Here is a 21,379-nt window from a genome sequence, read left to right as displayed (position 1 = left end):
AGCTGGGCTGAGAAGTAGCAGATGGAGTTTAAACCTGAAAAGTGTGAGGTTGTCCATTTTGGAAGGACAAATATGAATGCAGAATACAGAGTTAACGGTAGGGTTCTTGGCAATGTGGAGGAGCAGAGAGATCTTGGGGTCTATGTTCATACATCTTTGAAAGTTGCCACTCAAGTGGTTAGAGCTGTGAAGAAGGCCTATGGTGTGCTAGCATTCATTAGCAGAGGGATTGAATTTAAGAGCCGTGAGGTGATGATGCAACTGTACAAAACCCTGGTAAGGCCACATTTGGAGTATTGTGTACAGTTCTGGTTGCCTCATTTTAGGAAGGATGTGGAAGCTTTGGAAAAGGTGCAAAGGAGATTTGCCAGGATGTTGCATGGAATGGAGAGTAGGTCTTACGAGGAAAGATTGAGGGTGCTCGGCCTTTTCTCATTAGAACAGAGAAGGGTGAGGGGCGACTTGACAGATGATCAGGGGAATAGATAGAGTAGACAGTCAGAGACGTTTCCCCTGGGTGGCACAAACCATTACAAGGGGACATAAATTTAAGGTGAATGGTGGAAGATATAGGGGTGATGTCAGAGGTAGGTTCTTTACCCAGAGTGTAGTGGGGTCATGGAATGCACTGCCTGTGGAAGTAGTTGAGTTGGAAACATTAGGGCCTTTCAAGCAGCTATTGGATAGGTACATGGATTACGGTAGAATGATATAGTGTAGATTAATTTCTTCTTAAGGGCAGCACGGTTGCATTGTGGATAGCACAATTGCTTCACAGCTCCAGGGTCCCAGGTTCGATTCCGGCTTGGATCACTGTCTGTGCGGAGTCTGCACATCATCCCCATGTGTGCATGGGTTTCCTCCGGATGCTCCGTTTTCCTCCCACAGTCCAAGGGTGGGGTGCTCTTTCCGGGGGCTGGTGCAGATCGATTGGCCGAATGGCCTCCTTCTGCACTGTAAATTCTATGATTAATCTAGGACAAAGGGTCGGCACATCATCGTGGGCCAAAGGGCCTGTTCTGTGCTGTAATGTTCTATCACTCACACCTTAACCATGAGGCCACTGATGAAGTCATGATGACTTCGAATTTCTCCTAAAATGCCAACTGAACACACTGACTGGCAGAATTACATTACCCACGTGATTGGCGAGACGCATCCACAGGCTGACTTGGCGAGTGGTGAAAACTGACATCACTGCTTCTGATCATCACCAGAACAGAGAGATAAATGTCACATTGTTCATTCACATTTCTGATTTATAATTGTGGGGAAACTGATGGGCTTTGGGACGCAATTAAAAGTTATTTTAACTGAGATCAAATCAGCGGCTGGCTAGTTGGCCTGGGGAGACCTGTGCCATAAACAGGAACAGAGACTGCAGATAAAGAATGAATCGAATATTCACATGTCACACCGGAGAACACATCGGAAAATTCTTCAGCAGTCAAGGACATTCAGCCTCTGATCTCCGGGTAAGCGTTCTCCAAGGCGGCCTTCAGGACGCGCGACATCGCAGAGCCGCCGAACTGAAACATGTAGCCAAGTTCCGCACACATGAGTACGGCCTCAACCGGGACCTTGGATTCATGTCGCATTACATTCACCCCCCCACCATCTGGCCTGGGCCTGCGAAATACTCAGCAAGAGCAACGACTGGGCCCGTATGTCTTTTATTCTGTTCAGTATGAAGTCTGACAACACCAGGTTAAAGTCCAACAGGTTTGTTTCAAACACTAGCTTTCGGAGCACTGCTCCTTCCTCAGGTCCTGTTTTATTCTGTTCGCAGTGGAGGCCAACAAACCCAACATGAACAGAGAAGGGTGAGGGGCGACATGAAAGAATCACATTCTATGCTCCGGTTTCCTCCCACAATCCAAAGATGTGCGGGTTAGGTGGATTGGCCATGATAAATTGCCCTTAGTTTCCAAAATTGCCCTTAGTGTTGGGTGGGGTTTACTGGGTTATGGGGATAGGGTGGTGGTGTTGACCTTGAGTAGGGTGCTCTTTCCAAGAGCCGGTGCAGACTCGATGGGCCGAATGGCCTCCTTCTGCACTGTAAATTCTATGAAAATACCCCAATTTACCCAATGATCCCAGTACGAAAAGCAAGAGACAAAAATTGTTTCTTTTGATTTTATTTTAACAACGAAACCAAATTGAACAGGAATAAAGAAGCGCTTTGAGCTGATACAACAAGCTTCGGGAGGCAATGAGAAGCTGGTTTGAGTGAATCGTGATCGTCGGTTAGCTCGTTGTTCTTGGGGTATGATTATCTCTGAGAAAGCTTCCATTTGCGATAAAATGGGAGAGGTCACGTGTTCAAATCATGGACGAGTCTTGTATTTTTTTAATAAGGACAATCGATAGGGTGTCATTGACTGAAATCGGGAGCAGGTTTGAGCTCCAGATAATATATCAGTGCTGAACATGTGAAGACACGAACACGACATTTAAAGACTGTTTCACCATGGTGTCGGACTCTGAATTCATCCTCAAATATCAAGTAAAACAAACGAACGCTTGTGCATCCAGGTAGTTGGCTGAATGCAATGTTTGTATGTAACCCCGAGAAACCATTGGTTTATATGCTGAACACGAATCTTTCAATCTCCACCTTAGAAATAATCAATGTCCCGCTTCCGTCGCCTTCTGAGGCAGAGTTCCAAAGTCTCTGAGAGGGAGAAATTTCTACATCTCCATCCGAAAAGGGCGAAATCCTTGTTTGTAACTGCCCAGTAGTTCTGCTCTCACCCACACGCAGTGACATCCTTTCCACGTCCACCTTGTCAAGACCATTCAAAATCTGATGTACTTCAATCAAATTAACTGTCAGTCTTCACATCTCCACTGGAAACAAGTGCAGTCTGTCTAACCTTTCCTCAATAGAAACCCCGCTCATTCCTGGCACCAATCGAGGAAACCTCCTCTGAACCGTCTCCAGCGTATTTACATCTTTCCCCAAATAAGGAAACCCAAACTGCACAGAATTAGCGAAATGTTACAGCTCCTGGAATAAAAGGGACAGTAGCAATATGGATATAAATGTGGTTGAATAATCAGAAACAGAATACAATGGTCAATCGAAACTTTTCGGACTGGAAGAAGGTTTGTAGTGTTCCACCTGGGTTCCTGCTGGCATATTTGCTTTCCCTGATATATAACAATGTGCTAGATCATGGTGCACAGGGAACAGTTTCAAAGTTTGATGATGGTACAAACTTGGAAATTTTGTAAACTGAGACGTGGACAATCTAGATAGAACTTGAAAAAACAAAAGAAGATTTTCAATCTGGAGACGTGTGAGATGATGCATTTTGGTAGGGAATATAGAATCATAGAATTTACAGTGCAGAAGGTGGCCATTCGGACGATGGAATCTGCACCGGCTCTTCAAAGAGCACCCCACTGAAAACCACACCTCCACCCTATCCCCGTATCCCAGCAACCCCATCTAACCTAAGGGCAATTTAGCATGGCCAATCCACCTAACCTGCACACCTTTGGAGGGTGGGAGGAAACCGGAGGACCCGAAGGAAATCCACGCAGACACAGGGAGAACACAGACACTGATCCAAGCATGATCCGAACCTGAGACCCAGCGCTGTGAAGCCATAGTGCTAACCACTATGCTACGGTGCTGCCATTCAAATATTTATGGGATGAAGGAGCAGAGAGAAGTGGGTGTATGTGTGGATAGATAATCGATGGTAGCAGGACAGGTGTAGAGAACAGACAATAAAGCAGTTCTTATTCTGGGTTTATTCCGAATGGAAAAGAGAACAAGAGGAAGGAGGTTATGCTGAATCTGTACAAGGCGCCAGTTAGACACCATATGGAATATTTTGCACAGCTCTGGGAGCCACAATATAGGACGGCTGTGGTCGATTTGGGGAGCGTGCAGAAGAGGTTTACAGGATTGGTTCCATTTATAAGGATAGATTAGAGATGTTGGGAATGTTCTCCTTCGACAGGATAAGGCTGAGGGTAGATATGATGGAGATGTTCAAAATCATGAGCGGACGAGGCGGAGTAAATAGAGAGAAACAGTTCCCCTGAGTTAAAAGAGCAAAAACGTGAGGGCACAGATTTCAGTTGATTTGCAAAGGAAGCAGATGTTTGAAAAAGAAGCACTTTTGCACAACGCGTGCTTCGGGTCTGGAATGCACTGACTGGGAGTGTGGTGCAGGCAGGTTCAACTGAAGCGTTCAAGAGGGCATCAGGTGATTACTTGAATAGAAAGCAATTGTAGAAGTTCGGGGACAGGGCCGGGGAATGGCACGAAGTCGTAATGCTTGGTTGGAGAGACGGTGCAAACACGATTATCCAAATGACCTCTTTCTGCGCTGTAACCATTCTCTGATTCTGTGATGTGGTTGCACCAATTCACTGTGTCACTCAAGAATAACTCCCTTACTTTTATGTTCAACTCCTCTCGTAATAAGGATAGAATTCTACTCACCTTCTTAATTACTTGTTGCACTGACTCACTCAGTTTTCGTGATTCATGCATCAGCAAACCGAGATCCCTCGTAATTCTGCAGCCGTTGGACATCGAAGTAAAGCTCTGTTTATTTTTACTCTACCTGCCAAAGCGAAACCCTGCGCTTTTTAAACATTGCTTTGGAGCTGCCAGGTTTCTGTCACTCACTCAATCTCTCTGTATCCGTCTGTAATCTGCTTCTGTCCTCTTCACAACATACTTCACTCCCTATCTTTGTGTGATTTTCAAAACTTCCCCACTCAATGGGCTTTGTCCAGATATAAAATCCTGGAACAAGCAGAAAAGCTCTGTGAGCCTGACGTGATTTAACACGCAGCATTCGGATCGGCATTCAGAAGCGCTATCGGGCGCCACAAGACCTCCTGTCGAAGATTAAATTTCAATGCTGACAGATTTCCTCATTTACACCTTGATAATATTCTGTAAAGTGACGATCAGAAGAGAATCATGTAAGGAAACAGAATATTCGCTCCCTCGCTCCTTTCCCTCTTTACTTCCTGTTGATTTACATCGAATGGAAGAGTAACAGGAAAAACAAATAACCAGAGAGCAGAAACACAACATTACCCTGTGGGATCAATTTATTCTCAAATGTGTCAATATATTGAGTGAGTGAGAAATACTTTAGCCTTTAGAGTTCAAAATGAATCTGAATCTGATTGAATCCACGAATGATAGAGTTTTATGTCCTTTTGTTTCTAATCGGTGAGATGCTGCAAATTGTGGGCCAGCAGTTCCCCAAGTACAAGGGAGCAGTTCCATCCTTTCTTTTCTTCCTTCCTACATTGTTCTCTCCGTTTCTCCTTTCTCTCCGAGGTGCTAAAATGTTGGGAATTCCAATTTAATTTCCTTTTCAGGCGGTGTTTTGTCAATTCCAAACGGTATTGAACATTCCAATCGAATGGATTTGTTATTTCCCATTGTTGCTTCCTGTGTTTATTGTGTTGTATTCTCTCACTGTCTGTTTATGATCAATGTTCCGTCTCACTGTCTGTTCCTGTGAAGATCAGCGGCACCTCCCGCCTAGCAGCCTTTACGTTGCTCTGCGCCAATCATAGAAACATAAACAATTGGAGCAGAAGGAGGCCCTTCGGCCCGTCGTGCCTTCTCTGCCATTCATTGTGATCATGGCTGATCATCCAACCCAATTGGCTGATCCCTCCTTCCCCGCCTCCCCTCCCGTATTGTTGATTGCCTTCTCCCCATGTGCTTCATCAAACTGTTTCTTGAAATTATAGTGGTTTTGCCTCAGCAAATTGCTGTGGGAGCAAATTCCAATCTGACCAAACTCTGCGTAGAGACATTTATACTCTTCTCCGTCCAACACGGTCTACCCCATATCCTCAGACTGTGACCCCTGGTTCTGAACATCCCGCCATCAGGAGCATTCTTCCTGCATCAACTTTGTCCAGTCCTTTTGGAATTCGACAGGTTTCTATGAAATCCCCTCATTCTTCTGAACGCCAGCGAATACAATCGCAACCGGCCAGTCTCTCCTCATACGTCAGACCTTTAATCCCAGGAATCAGTGTGCTGTACCTCCGCTGCGCTCCCTCTACAGCAAGAACACCCTTTCTCAGAGAAGGAGACCAAATGTGCACACGATATTCCAGACGTGGCCTCACCAGGGCCCTGGATAATTGCACCAAGAATATTCCTGCTCCTGCACTGAAATCCTCTCGCGATGAAGGCCAACATACTATTGACCTCCTTTCGCGCCTGCTGCACCTGCAACCTCACCCTCAGCAACAGGTGTACGAGGACCGCCAGGTCTCGTTCCACATTCCCCTCTCCTATTAATGGACATTCAGATGACAATCTGCCTTCCTGTTTGTGCTCCCAATGTGTATAACCTCACATTTATACATATTATACATTCATCTGCCATTCATTTTCCCACTCACTCAACACATGTGGAGTTAGAGCAATTCATCCTGTCAGTTCGCATTTCATTATAGTTGGATTCCAGCTTGCGTGACTATCTGTGTGGAGTTTACACTTTATCCCCGTGTCTGCATGGGTTTTTTCAGTGTGTTCCTGTTTCGTCCCACAGTGTAGGTTGGGTGGATTCGTCATGAGCAAGTGCGGGGTTATGAGGAGAAGCGGAAGAGGGGGTCCAGGTCGAGTGTGCCTTCCGAAGTTCGGTGCAGACTCAAGAGGCCGAATGTCCTGCAGGGTTTCTGTGAATAACAAATTAGAATCGTCAGAACTCCGACATTGACGGGATGTTTGATGCGTCCGAGTGATGTCCATCATGATGCGATCAATTGTTTGTATCTTTCAGTCTTTCCGCGGTGTTTTATTTACAATGTGTAGAAACATGTTGGACATGGTGTTGAAGTGTTTCCCATCAGTCCAATCAGAACAATCCCTGAGTTGACATGATGGAAATGTAATTTGCTGACAGGAACAACATTTCCAACACTTCACATCTGGCTGCACATCTGGACCAATGCACAAAGACAACCTTCTTCCGTTAGTTATTGGGGATGTTAAAAGTCCATGAGGTGGTTTGGTGAAGTCAGGTTACATGGCGAGTTGGCCGAGAGGTGAAGGTGATGCGCTGCTAATCCATTGTGCTTTGCATCTGCGGGTTTGAATCCATTCTCGTCGACGCGGAACGAGGATGAAGGTTAGATTCGGAGTTCAACAGGCCTGAGGAATGAATCTTCTTGCACCAATCTCCATACCGATATTCCTAATCCTCTGTCTGATAATCGATTTAAATCACGACACCAGTTTTGGGCAGGAGTTTGGCACCATGAAAACTTGCGGCTTCAGAAGCTCCAAAACAGATGTATAAGATCATCTGGGGCACTGCTGGCAGATTTTGTCTTTCCGGAACCGGCAGCACAGCTGTGAAAACAAGTTAGTCAGATGATCTCATTGCACTGTAAGACGTGGGAGCAGAAGTAGGTCATTCGGCCAATCGTGTCTGCTCCACCATTCAGATAGGTTTTAACTGATCTGATATAATCCTCAAACCCACTTTCCCACATCATCCCCATAATCCTTGATTTCCTTACTGATTAAAAATCTGTCTGTATCAGCCTTGAACATATTAACTGACCCAGCCTGACAGCCCTATTCGGTTACAAAAATGGTTCCACAGATACACTATAGTCTGAGAGAAGAAATTACTCATCATCCCTGGTTTGAATGGGCGGCCCCTTACTCTGAGATCATTCCCTTTGGTCCGAGACTCTCCCACATGAAGAAACAACCTCTCAGCATCCACCCTGTTAATCCCCTTGTAAATCGATTAAATCGGTGAATTTGAATGGTGGGATTTCTTACGTGTCCCAAAGTTTAGTTCAGGCCTCTGGATTCCCAATCCAGTGACATAATCTTTCATCCCTCTGGACATAAAACAGTTGATTCAGCTCATTGTTAACATCTTGGGCCAGTGGGCCTATGAATGGCAAATGGTGTTTAATTTGGATAAATGTGGGGAGATACATTTTGGTTGATCCAAACAGAGCTGGACTCGCTCAATTAAGAGTAAGGAGTTGGGTACAGTTATAGAACAAAAAGATCAAGGAGTGTACAGGTCCATAGCTCCTTGAAGATAGCGTCGTAGTCGGACAAAATGGTGAAGAAGGCATTCAGAATGCCAGGTTTTATTGGTCAGAATTTGAATACAGGAGTTGAGACGCCTTGTTGAAGTTGTACAAGACATTGGTAAGACCACACACGGTATGCTGTGTTCAGTTATGGTCACCCTATTATAGGAAGGATATTGTTAAGCTAGAAAGAGTGCAGAAGCAATTTACGAGGATGCTACCAGGACTTGATAGTCTGCGTTATAAGGAGAGGCTGGATAGGATGGGACTTTTCCCCCTGTAGCTTGAGAGGCTTACGGGTGATCTTACAGCGATCTATAAAATAATGAGGAGCATAGATAAGGTAGGTAGTCGACACATTTCCCCAAAGGTACATGTGTCTCGAACTAGAGGACATTTGTATAAGGTGAGAGGGGAGAGATACTAAATAGACCAGGCAGGACATTTCTTCACGCTGAGGGTGGTGAGTATCTGGGACGGGCTGCCAGAGGCAGGGGCGTGTACAATTTAATCTTTAAAAAATCAGTTGGACAGTTACATGGGCAGGGTGGATAAGAGAGGGCCAAACACGGGCAAGTGGGACTAGCTTAGTGATAGAGACTGGGCGGCATGATCAAGCTGGGCCGAACGGCCTGTTGTCATGCTGTAAACATCTATGCCTCTATCCATCTTCCTGAGGACATTCGAATTTCCTCCACAGAATTGTATTTAACCGATTGATGCATAATAATTTATTCAATACTTTATCTAAATTAGACAGATATTGTGGATTCATTAGGGGCTAAACAAAATATGAGAGACAATTGAATGAACAAAGTTACAAGAAATTACATTCCAAAAAATCCCAACAGTGTTTGGATGGACAGGTGGAAGTTTGAGCTGAGGAGGGAAAACTCGGCTGTCAGCAAGTTGCACCGGATTTCTGTAAAAAACGACCGCGGCAGGACTCGAACCTGCAATCTTCTGATATCATCACTGAAATTCACCGAAGTCAGACGCCTTATCCATTAGGCGACGCGGCCACTGGCTCCGATACGTGAGCTGATGTTTATCTCTTGTGAATAAATACTGCGATTCTATGTGTTTCATTTCTATTGTTTGGTGATCCGCTGTTTCCCAGATCCCAGAAAATACAAGGGAAAGCTCCAGCTGCCGGACATGGTCATTTTCAAAGTGGAAAAGCCCTTCACTCTGTGAGCTGTGAAGATTCATGGAGGCTCGGGGACTCTCAGGCCGGCCAGGGCTCTTTATCCGGCTCCATTCACAGGAAAAGTGACTTCAGTTTCCGCAATAACATCCGCTCTCTCTGAAACCCCCAAACTGAAATTCAGTCTCACCGTTAAGGTGAAGACTGCGGACTGCGGTTCCCGCTCCTGCTGTTTAATACAGATCACTGTAACTGTGTACATTGAGCAGAAATAAATTGCAGTTGTTTGTAAACATTTCTTACTGAACTCACTGTCATTCTGCATTAACAGGACGAGTTTGAGTCTCGTGATATTTGATCCGATATTAAACCTTGCAAAAATATAAACTGAGCAGGTAAATCAGAAATATCCGGAAAAGATTATTTGAATTGCGCTTTTGAACGGAGTCATTTCAAAAACATTCCAACACAGAGAGAAATTCCTGGAACCAGCTGCAGAAAATCTCCGGGAGCCTGACGTGATTTGGACGCAACCTTCTGATGTGGAGTCAGACGCGCTACCTTAGCGCCAGAAGCCCAAGTTCTAATAACTGAACCTTTCTCCTCAGATATTTATTTTTTATTTACACTTTGACGGTACACTGTAAATCAGCACCTGTGCGAAAGAAACTCAAAGAAGTCTGATTGAGGGATACTACAGGGCCCTGAAGTAAAGCAGCTGTACCACGTTGTTAAGGTGATGCACAATAATCCATTGTGCTCTGTACACGTGGCTTCAAATCCCATCCTTGTCTGGAACGTGTCTGTTGTGTCTCTGGGTAACTTGATGTGGGTGAAGTGAAAATGCTGTGATTTTTAGCTTTTGTTTGAGGGCTTGGGTGGTGAATAGTCAAACACTGTCCATACTGAAAGCACATTCATCGTGGCCGGAAACTTCCACAAGGCCAACCTCAAGAGTGTACTGCCAAAATTCCACCAGCTCATCTCCTGTCCCACCAGGGGAGACAACACGATTGACCACTGCTCCTCAAAAATCAAGGGCACCTACCGTTCCATCCCGTGGCCGCACTTTGGAAAATCAGACCATAGGACGGTGCTCCTTCTCCCGGCATACAAGCAGAAACTTAAGTGGGACAATCCAGCTAAGAAGGTCGTGCAGTGCTGGTTCGAGGAAGCAGAAGAGCTCTGACGTGACTGCTTGGAGACAGTGGACTGGTCCATATTTAAGAACTCAGCGACTAACTGAAATGAGTATGTCACCACTGTCACAGACTTCATCAGCAAATGTGTGGACGACTGCGTGCCAAAGAAAGCAGTACGTACGTTTCCCAACCAGAAACTGTCGTGTTGGGTGTTGCGATACACAAATGAACCAACACGGGTGTAGATGGTACAAGTCTGTTTTATTATTCTGTACAATAATAACTATTAACTTCTGGCTGTGGTTCGTACTTCAACAGCTAACCTGTGGACCCAGCCCTAGCACTATCTTAGTGAGGCACTCAGCACATGGTGTATGTCTGAGTGGCTCGCTGTCAGCTCTGTGCTCTGAGCTATCTCCTGGTAGAATGAGCGGGAACTGTGGTGTGCCCTGTTTTATAGTGCGTGTGCCCTCACTGGTGATTCGCTGCGATGTTGTGTGTGTGTTGATTAGTCCAACTACCTGTCCATCAGTGTGTGTGTGTGATTGCACCATAACACCATAAGACATAGGAGTGGAAGTAAGGCCATTCGGCCCATCGAGTCCTCCACCATTCAATCATGTCTGATTTCAACTCAATTTACCCACTCTCGCTCCATAGCCCTTAATTCCTCGAGAAATCAAGAATTTATCAACTTCTGTCTTAAAGACACTCAACGTCCCGGCCTTCAGCGCCCTCTGTGGCAATGAATGCCACAGACCCACCACTCTCTGGCTGAAGAAATTTCTCCTCATCTCTGTTCTAAAGTGACTCCCTTTTATTCAAAGGCTGTGCCCCCGGGTCCTAGTCTCCCCTGCTAATGGAAACAACTTCCCTACGTCCACCCTATCTAAGCCATTCATTATCTTGTAAGTTTCTATTAGATCTCCCCTCAACCTCCTAAACTCCAATGAATATAATCCCAGGATCCTCAGATGTTCATCGTATGTTAGGCCTCCCATTCCTGGGATCATCCGTGTGAATCTCCACTGGACCCGCTCCACTGCCAGTATGTCCTTCCTGAGATGTGGGGCCCAGAAGAATAAATGGGGAATAACTAGTGCTTTATAAATCTTCAGAAGTACATCCCTGCTTTTATATTCCAAGCCTCTTGAGATAAATGACAACATTGCATTTGCTTTCTTAATTACGAACTCAACCTGCAAGTTTACCTTCAGAGAATATGTTATGATATGTTAATGTGGATATCATGACATCCCCCCTTTTCACAAGGAAATGTGCCGACATGGTAATAAATATTGGTGTGTACTGAGTGCATATGAATATGTGTGTGCAATATTTACAACATGTACATGAGGCTAAACTATATACATCGGAAGGTGTCAGGTGCAACAGAGCAACGAGGTTGTAGCACAAACAAAACAAGTGCAATCAGCAAATATCGAAACAGAACTTCTGGAACAACAAGAAAGAAACACGTTAACAGTATTGCAAAACAATTCAGTGAGTCCAATGTGCAAACAGGCTCATAAGTCCAGTCTATTAGGTGGGCGACGGATTTGGGTTGGCCGTTAGGATGGCACACCATTCATCGCCCGGATTAATGCTGTGCACTGGCATCGGCTGGTGGGTCCGACTTGGGGACATCCAGTTCTTGTTTATTACCGCAACACAAAAGGTTTCCCGGTCGTCGGTATCACCGGTCTGCACGTCGTCAGGGTATGATTCGGTGTATGGGGGCTAAATGGCCCGCACGTCCCTGCGAGGTTGGCAGAATTGCAGAGAGTTGGCACGTTGAGCTGCTCGACAGCAGGCAGCGTAGTGGCCCATCCTGCTGCAGCAGAGGCATTGTCGCGCTTTGGCTGGACATTGCCGCTTTAAGTGTGCGAATCCACAGTTGCCGCACGTCGTGACATCATGGCGTTCGTCGCGCCACCGTGCATGCATGGTGCGGTCCTGCATAGAGCATGCCTGCGCATCCCGTCCCTCTGTGTCGATGTCCCCTCTTTTGGCGTGTACAAGCGCGGGAGGCCTCGGAAAGCGCGCAAAATGGCCGCCCCCGTCCGGGCCGCGGGCCGGGAGGAACTCAATCGACTGGACCTGCTCGGCTCATAGGAACCCTGCCGTGCCGATTCGGCTGCCTGGAATTTGGAGTACCGGCTGGTTGCGTCTTCGTGGAGGACACAGGTCTCGATGGCGGTGGCTAGGGTGAGGCGCTTTATGTTGAAGAGCTGCTGGCGTAGGGTGTCCGAGGTGACCCCAAAAACTATCTGATCCCGAATCATGGAGTCGGAGGTGGCCTCATAGCCACAGGACTGCGCGAGGATATGGAGATATGTCAAATAAGACTGAAAAGGCTCATCCATACCCTGCAGGCGCTGCTGGAAGAGCTACTTCTTGAACCTCTCATTTATTTCCACGCTGAAGTGTTGCTCAAATTTTAGAAGGACCGTCTTGTACTTCGTCTTGTCCTCGCCTTCCGTGAATGCCAGGGAGTTGTAGATGTGGATGGCGTGTTGCTCTGCCGTGGAGAGGAGGAGGGCGATCTTCCTGGTGTCCGATGCATTCTCCCTGCCTGTGGCTTCTAGGAAGAGTTGGAAGCTCTGTTTAAACAGCTTCCAGTTGACGCCAAGATTTCCAGCGATCCGGAATATGAAGGTTTCCAGCGATCCGATGTGGCGGGATGATGGTTTCAATGGCGCAGGATGGCGGGTTTCTGAAGAGGTGCCGGTAGGTCTCACAGTTGCTGGCGAGTATCCAGACCTGGTATCATGTCGTGTTGGGTGTTCCGATAAACAAACAAACCAACACGGTTGTAGATGGTACAACTCTGTTTTATTATTCTGTACAATAATAACTATTAACTTCTGGCTGTGGTTCGTACTTCACCAGCAAACCTGTGGACCCAGCCCAACACTATCTTAGTGAGACACTCAGCACATGGTGTATGTCTGAGTGGCACGCTGTGAGATCTGTGCTCTGAGCTCTCTCCTGGTAGAATGAGCGGGAACTGTGGTGTTCCCTGTTTTATAGTGCGTGTGCTCTCACTGCTGATTGGCTGCGATGTTGTTTGTGTGTTGGTTGGTCCATCTACCTGCTTATCAGTGTTTGTGTGTTATTGCACCAAGATATGTTAATGAGGATATCATGACAGAAACCATGGCTTAATCGGGAGATTGACTCCCTACAGAAGGGCAGGTCTGAGGTGTTCAAGTCAGGCGGCCCTGACCTATACAATAAATCCAGGTACAACCTCGGTAAAGCCATCCGGTATGCCAAGAGAGAATATCAGACCAAGCTAGAGTCACAGCCTAGCGTTACAGACTCTCGTCGGTTGCGGCAAGGTTTAAACAACATAACGGGCTACAAAGCGACGCCGAGCAGCGTCTCCAGCAGCAGAGCACCCCTCTCCGATGAACTCAATGAATTCTATGCTTGGTTCAAGCAGGAAACCATTGATCCGCTGTTGAGTGCCCCAACAGCCCAAAAAACACTCATACCCACCGATACTGAATTAATCCCACTTTTCCCAAACAGTAATTGTGATTGGTAGATACAGAAAGATTTCCACACTGATATTCGGCACCAATATCTGACAGAGACTGGATTCCACCCTCACGTGCAGTACCAGTCATTGACTGATAATGAATAAATCTATGAGGAGAAAGGTTCAGTGACCAGTACTTGAGCGTGTCGCGCAACGGTAGCGCGTCTGACTCCAGATCAGAAGGTTGCTTGATACGAAAGAGAAAATGATGGAAAATCACAGCAGGTCTGGCAGCATCTGTAGGGAGAGTAAAATCTAATGTTTTGAGTCTAATGACTCTTTGTCACATCAGGAGGTTGCTTGTTCAAATCACGTCAGGCTGACTGAGTTTATCTACAGCTGATTCCACAATTTTACATTTGGACAAAGTTCATTGTGTGGAAATGAAATGACTCCGTTTAGAAGCATAATGTAAATAATCTTTTCAGGATATTTCAGATTTACCCGTTCAGTTTATATCTTTGCACAGTTTTATATCGATTGAAATATCAGAAGACACAACCTCGTCCTGTTAAAGCAGAATGACAGTGATGTCAGTAAGAAATGTTTACAAACAACAGCAATTTCTTTCTGCTCACTGTACACAGTTATAGTGATCTGTATTAAACAGCAGGAGCGGGAACCGCAGTCCGCAGTCTTCACCTTAACGGTGAGTCTGAATTTCAGTTTGGGGGTTTCAGAGACAGCGGATGTTATTGTGGAAACTTTTCCTGTGAATGGAGCCGGTTAAAGAGCCCTGGCCGGGATGAAAGTCCCCGAGCCCGGGGTCAGTGGGAGCCCGGAGACAAGGGAGAGCCCAGAGAAAGAGAAAGACATTAGAGAGAGGGAGTGGGGTAGGAAGAGACAGGGAGGGGGAAAGGGAGGGAAATCGAAGGATGGCACAATGTGTGAGAGTGAAGAACGAACAGAGGGAGAGAGCTGGAGGAAGAAAGGCAGCTGGAGGCAGGACTCCGGGTAAATCTCCTCTTCTCTGGTTGTAAATAGTCTGGTTGGATTGTTCACACCCGTCCGAGAGGGGAAACTGGTGTCTCGAGTTTTATTGTGGTTTATATCTGGATATTGTTAAATACCCTTATTGTCCCTCTGTGGTGTATTACTGGATGTTGTTAAATATCCTTATTGTCCCTCTGTTGGGTATTACCGGATATTGTGAAATATCCTTATTGCCTCTATGTGGGGTATTACTAGATATTGTTAACATTCTTATTGCCTCTCTGTGGGGTATTACTAGATATTGTTCAACATCCTTATTGCCCCTCTGTGGGGTATTACTGGATATTGTTAAATATCAGGTTCGAGCCCTGCTCGCAGCGACTGTGATTCGAAATGTTTGCTGAACTCCCCGCACAAGCCGCTGACTCGAGAATGAATCGGAATGTTTGTAAATGAACGGTTTGAACCTATATCGAGTTCAGTCAGATATTCAACATTTGTTTTTGAAACTGAACGAAATATAAAGAAGCTCGCACTCAAAACAACAATCAATAAATAATAACGTTTCCTGCAACGTTTGGAAGGAGAAGCAGCAACGGCAGCGAATGGAAACGTGGTTTGGTTTCATCCAGGTGAATGTATTTCTGGGTAAAAAGATCGTGGTAGAAATGGAACATATTTTATCTCTCTATCTGTTTCTTTGTTTCTTTCTCCCTCCCTCACTCACTGTTTTTGTGCTTCTCCGGGGACTGATTGGATTCACAGTGAAACTCAACCCCATCTCACCCCAACTCTTTTGGACGAATACGTCCTGGTGATGGACGGTCCTGAATAAGTGGAAGAATCGACAAACTATTCCATTCTTGGCTCTGTGAGAAGTTCCATTCCTGGTTGTGAGGTGGCTCTGAGATAAAGGGATCGAGAGAGAACGAGGTGACTGCAGTCTGACTCTTACTCTGAAAACCAGTTAGTGCGCCCTTGTACAAAGTGGATGTGTCTGAGAACAGGAGGAAAGCAGATCATGGGTCTGTGATTGATTTTATTGAGCCGGACCTTGAAAAGTGAAGCAAACTTCTAACCAGTCGGTGCCTGTCTGAGAACTGGTAAGGAATTACGGCTGATATTGAAACGGTTCATCTTGAATTAGTTACAGCAAGTCGATTTTTTCAGAGGTGTTGGTGTATTGTTTTCAGAGTCACTGTCATAGTTTCTTAAAATATGATTTGTGCTTGTTTTTGTTTTGTTCAGTAATTTGGGGAATCCATTTGGAGCGGGTGCAGTTGGTCAGTATCTGTGCCTCTTGCTTGGCAGCTCCCCGGGAAGCAGCAGCTCCATTCCTATCGAGATCTGTGGGCCAAACAGGAGACCCAAACTATTGCGCACTGCTGCCATCTCCTGGCTGAAAGCAAGTTGTGCAGCAAGGCAACGATGTATTCGTGACACGTTTCAATTGGAGCAAAATAACATTAACATGGTTAAATATTATCATTGTAGTAATCACATTTAAATCCCCAGATATCTGATTTCTGCCTGAGCGATCCAGCTCATCCCGATCTATCGGAAAATGAAGGATTCCCATTACAGCCATATTGGTTACAAGAATATCCAATCTCTGATTTAATACATTCCCCCGCTTCATTGTTTGTGTATTCGTTCTATAAATACAGAGGGGGTGACATTGCCCGGGGGGCAGGTGGTGGTATAGTGGTGACTGTCCCAGCATTTGACCCAGCTTCAGTTCCTGGCCATCACAGTGGTGAATTATTTAATTAAATAAGTGGTTGTGGTGTAATGGTGATGTTCCTGGGCTAGTAATCCAGAGGCCCAGGCTAATTCTCGAGGGACACAGGTTCAAAATCCCTCCATGGCAACTGGTGGAATTTATTTGGAGGCGGCACGGTGGCACAGTGGTCTTCACTGCTGCCTCACAGCGCCAGTTCCCTGGTTCGATTCCGGCCTCGGGTGACTGTCTGTGTGGACTTTGCACGTTCTCCTCGTGCCTGCGTGGGTTTCCTCCGGGTGCTCCGGTTTCCTCCCACGGTCCAAGGATGTGGTTAGGTGAATTGGGTAACTTTGTGGGGGAAATTGCCCCAAAAAGATTAGGTGGGGTTACGGGGCTAGGAGTGAGAATTGGATCTATCTTACAGATAGGTTCTGGATTAATAAGGGGATCAGGGGTTATGGGGAGAAGGCAGGAGAATGGGGATGAGAAACATATCAGCCATGATTGAATGGCGGAACAGACTCGATGGGTCGAGTGGCCTAATTCTAGGGCAGCATGGTAGCACAAGTGATTAGCACTGTGGCTTCACAGTGTCAGGGTCCCAGGTTTGATTCCCCACTGGGTCACTGTCTGTGTGGAGTCTGCACGTTCTCCCCGTGTCAGCGTGGGTTTCCTCTGGGTGCTCCGGTTTCCTCCCACAGTCCAAAGACGTGCAGGTTAGGTGGATTGGCCATGATAAATTGCCCTTAGTGACCATAAAGGTTAGGAGGGGTTATTGGGTTACGGGGATAGGGTGGAAGCGAGGGCTTAAGAGGGTCGGTGCAGATTCGATGGGCCGAATGGCCTCCTTCTGCCTTGAGGAGGTGGTGGAAGCAGGGACGATAGTGACATTTAAGGGGCATATTGACAAATACATGAATAGGATGGGAATAGAGGGATACGGACCCAGGGATTGTAGTTTAGTCGGGCAGCATGGTCGGCAGGGGCTTGGAGGGCCGAAGGGCCTGTTCCTGTGCTGTACATTTCTTTGTTCTTTGTTCTTTGTAAATATCGCAGGTCAGGACAGAAAAGGAGGGGACACTCCTCAAATAAAATTCACCAATTGTTCTCATCACACATGGGTTTCTTATCTAATAACCCGCATCAATTTGTTTTGAGTGGAAACATAGTTTAAATAAACAACAATCTTCAACATTAATAACTAAGTTCTCAGTCTGAAACAATAGTAAATAGGTGGGTTAAACGGGCCGGAAATACGAGCCACGCAAAGTTCCGTTCACAGAATGAGCTTAAAACACTCCTAGTGGCTGAATAAATTAATCACTAAGTAAGTTACATAATTAATACCAGTAAAAAGTTATTACCGAAACAGGATGAGAAGGGCAGCATCAGGACACAAGGACAAGGTAAGGTCTCAGATCAGAGTAAGAGTCCTATGTAATGACACACAGAACATCAGAAATAAATTGCATAACTACATTTATTGTGGACTGGTGCAATCTCCTGGCTGAACGGGAGCCGTGTGACACGGACACTTTCATTCAGGGGCGTTTCAAATTGGAGTGAAATTTACACAAAGAACACGAATTTCTTTCTGCTCACTGTGCCCAGTTATAGTGATCTGTATTAAACAGCAGGAGCGGGACCCGCAGTGTTCACCTTGTTTTAAAAGAATTTAGAGTACCCAATTCATTTTTCCCAATTAAGGGGCAATTTAGCGTGGCCAATCCACCTAGCTTGCACATCTTTGGATTCTGGGGCGAAACCCACGCAAACACGGGAGAATGTGCAAACGTCACACGGACAATGACCCAGAGCCGGGATCGAATCTGGGACCTCGGCGCCGTCAGGCAGCAGTGCTAACCACTGTGCCGCCATGCTGCCCTCGCAGTCTCCACCTTCACGGTGAGTCTGAATTTCAGTTTGGGGGTTTCCGAGAGAGCGGATGATATTGTGGAAACTGAAGTTACTTTTCCTGTGAATGGAGCCGGTTAAAGAGCCCTGGCCGGCCTGAGAGTCCCCGAACCCGGGGTCAGTGGGAGCCTGGAGACAAGGCAGATCCCAGAGAAAGGGAATTGGATTAGAGATAGAGGGCGGCTAGGAAAAGCGAGGAAGGGTGAGAGGGGGGGAAAGAGGTGAGTGACACAATGGGTGATATTGTGAGAGGAACAGATGGAGGGAACTGGAGGTAGGGAGGCAGCTGGAGGCAGGATTCCCCTTTATTTATCCTGATCATTACCACTTCAAATAATTCGAACAGATTGTCATGCATGATGTGCCCTTCTTGAAGCCATGCCGAATCTGTTTCATTATGTTATATATTGCTAAATGTTCTGCTATTATATCCTTTAGAATGGATTCTAACAGTTTCCACATGACAGATATTATGCTAACTAGCATTTAGTTATCTGTTTCTGTCTCCCTCCCTTTTCGAATAAGGGTGTTATGTTGGCAGTTTTCCATAAAGAACAGTACAGCACAGGAACAGGCTCTCCGGCACTACCAGCCTGCGCTCATTATGATGCCTGTCTGAAGTAAACACGCTGCAATTTTCCAGAATTTAAGGATTCATGGAAGATTTTCACCAGTGCATCCTTTTCATCGATGAGAAGTTGGTAAGAAGGTTCTGAATGTGCAGCCTGGTTTGCAATATTGGAAATACATCTTCCGGAAGCACACTCTTCACCACTGATACCACTCCAGTCAATCTCCACTGCACAACCTCCTCGGTCTTGGCGGTTTTCCAAAGGGTTTGTTTGAATCCTCGCAAGGATCTAACAATCCACAGGAATGCCATATGACTCCAATTCTTTGAATCCCATCTATCAGAGCAATTTTGATAAAAGGAGGTAATCACACATTATAGACAATGACATGCTTCCTTCAATGTTAATCTCCTTAATTACATCAAATACAATGGGCCTGAAATCTCTATTGAATAAATAAACAGCAAATTCTACAATCAGTTCAGGAACAACCCGTGCCTTCATTCCACTTATTGTTACTTTCATTTCCCGAATCCCACTTCTTTATCACAAAGGTTTCTTTAAACTCCCTTCAATAAAAGTGCTCACTTTCCTCATCGACCATTCGTAATTCTTTTCTTTTGTATAAAACTTATGTCAAAGAGGAATGAGAAAGACTGGCTGTAGGTAATGGTGACATGTCATGTGGACCAGATGAGATGCAGCTGAGGATGCTGAGTGATGTAATAGTGGACATTGTGAAGTTACTGGCCAGAAACTTCCGAATTCTATTTGCGTTTTTAATGGACAGCTACAATCCACTTGCTTATTCCAGGACACAACAATGAATAAAATGAATCAGTGCTGAACAGTTTCTATCATCCCAATCCTCCAGCTTGTTCTTATTGACAAACCGGTCCTGGATTGAAATTTTTTGCTTTAAGAATGAGACCACCACCTCCTGGGAATACAGCAGCGATTTCTCGAGGACCTGAGCTGTAAACGTGAAATTCAGTGAAAGGATTTCACCCTCCGCACGGAATCTGATCACCACCTCAACCCCAACATTCAGCTTGAGTGGGCAGGCAAGACAATTTCCTTCCCACAGCCCCCCACAAAGACTGGGTAATCTCCCAAACTCGTATCCTGCTATTGTCACAATGCTCCACAACATCGCTCTCTTCCCAAATCTCCAGGAATCTCACCCCAAATCCTCAAACCTTTTATTCTGTATTCAAACAACATTTTGTCCCCTGACTAAGTTCATCCTGGGAAGAGAGGTTTGGTATTCCGAGTTCCTCTGCAGATATCCGGTTTTTGTTTAATGACCAAAAGAGGCCTAAAACCTGAAAGAAAGCCTCTCTCACAGCCCTGTGAGCATGTCTCAAATAGACGGTGCAGTCAATACCCGCAGAGTAGATAACAATGGAGAGAACTGTGAGGAATTTCAGCGTCAACATTCGGTGGAAATAAAGGATTCAAAAGAAAACATTATTTTAACGACTGAACAGATTCTCTGGGAGCAGGACTGAAGTCAAAGGGAAAAATCCAGTTGATTTCTAGTCGAAAGCATTAACCATTGGACTGAATTCAGTCCTTCTGTTAAAATGTCTGTAAATTATCCACTGGAAAGTGAAGGACAAGTTAAACCTGCAATTCTGGAACAAAGACTGATTTTGCGCTGTTGTATTCTTTGGGGAGAATTACAGAACAAAGAGATCTAGGGGTACAAGTTCGGAGCTCCTTGTAAGTAGAGTCGCAGGTGGACAGGGTGGTGAAGAAGCCATTCAGCATGCTCGGTTTTATTGGTCAGGATATTGAATAAAGGAGTCGGGACGTCTTATTGAAGTTGTACAATACATTGGTAAGAGCACACATGAAATACTATGTTCAGTTCTAGTCACCCTATCATGGGAAGTATATTGGTAAACTAGAAAGAGTGCCGAAGAGATTTACGAGGATGCTACCAGGACTTGGTCCTCTGGGTTATAAGGAGAGACTGGACAGGCTTGGACTTTTTTCCCTGGAGCGTCGGAGGCTTCGAGGTGAACTGATAGAGGTCTATAAAATAATGAGGAGCATAGATCAGGCAGATAGTCAACATACCACAGGGGTGGTACCAGGGGATTGGAGAGTGGCGAATGTCGTGCCCCTGTTCAAAAAAGGAACTAGGGATAACCCTGGGAATTACAGGCCAGTTAGTCTTACTTCGGTGGTAGGCAAAGTAATGGAAAGGGTACTGAAGGATAGGATTTCTGAGCATCTGGAAAGACACTGCTTGATTAGGGATAGTCAGCACGGATTTGTGAGGGGTAGGTCTTGCCTTACAAATCTTATTGAATTCTTTGAGGAGGT

General features: G+C 45.7%; 1 protein-coding gene and 1 non-coding gene across 2 annotated transcripts in view; both read right to left on the bottom strand.

Annotated features, from left to right (window-relative positions):
- LOC140400073 (histone H2B-like) overlaps positions 1 to 21,379 on the bottom strand; it is a 240,427-nt gene that overhangs the window by 23,497 nt on the left and 195,551 nt on the right. The gene's annotated exons all lie outside the window — the stretch shown is intronic.
- Positions 9,000 to 9,089, bottom strand: trnar-ucg (transfer RNA arginine (anticodon UCG)). Its single transcript is given in 2 exon segments — positions 9,000 to 9,035; positions 9,053 to 9,089. It is a non-coding gene; the product is annotated as a tRNA-Arg (tRNA).

The sequence above is a fragment of the Scyliorhinus torazame genome, chromosome 24 (assembly GCF_047496885.1).
Source record: "Scyliorhinus torazame isolate Kashiwa2021f chromosome 24, sScyTor2.1, whole genome shotgun sequence".
In the NCBI taxonomy this organism is placed as follows: domain Eukaryota; kingdom Metazoa; phylum Chordata; class Chondrichthyes; order Carcharhiniformes; family Scyliorhinidae; genus Scyliorhinus; species Scyliorhinus torazame.
This window is presented reverse-complemented; position numbering and strand designations above follow the sequence as displayed.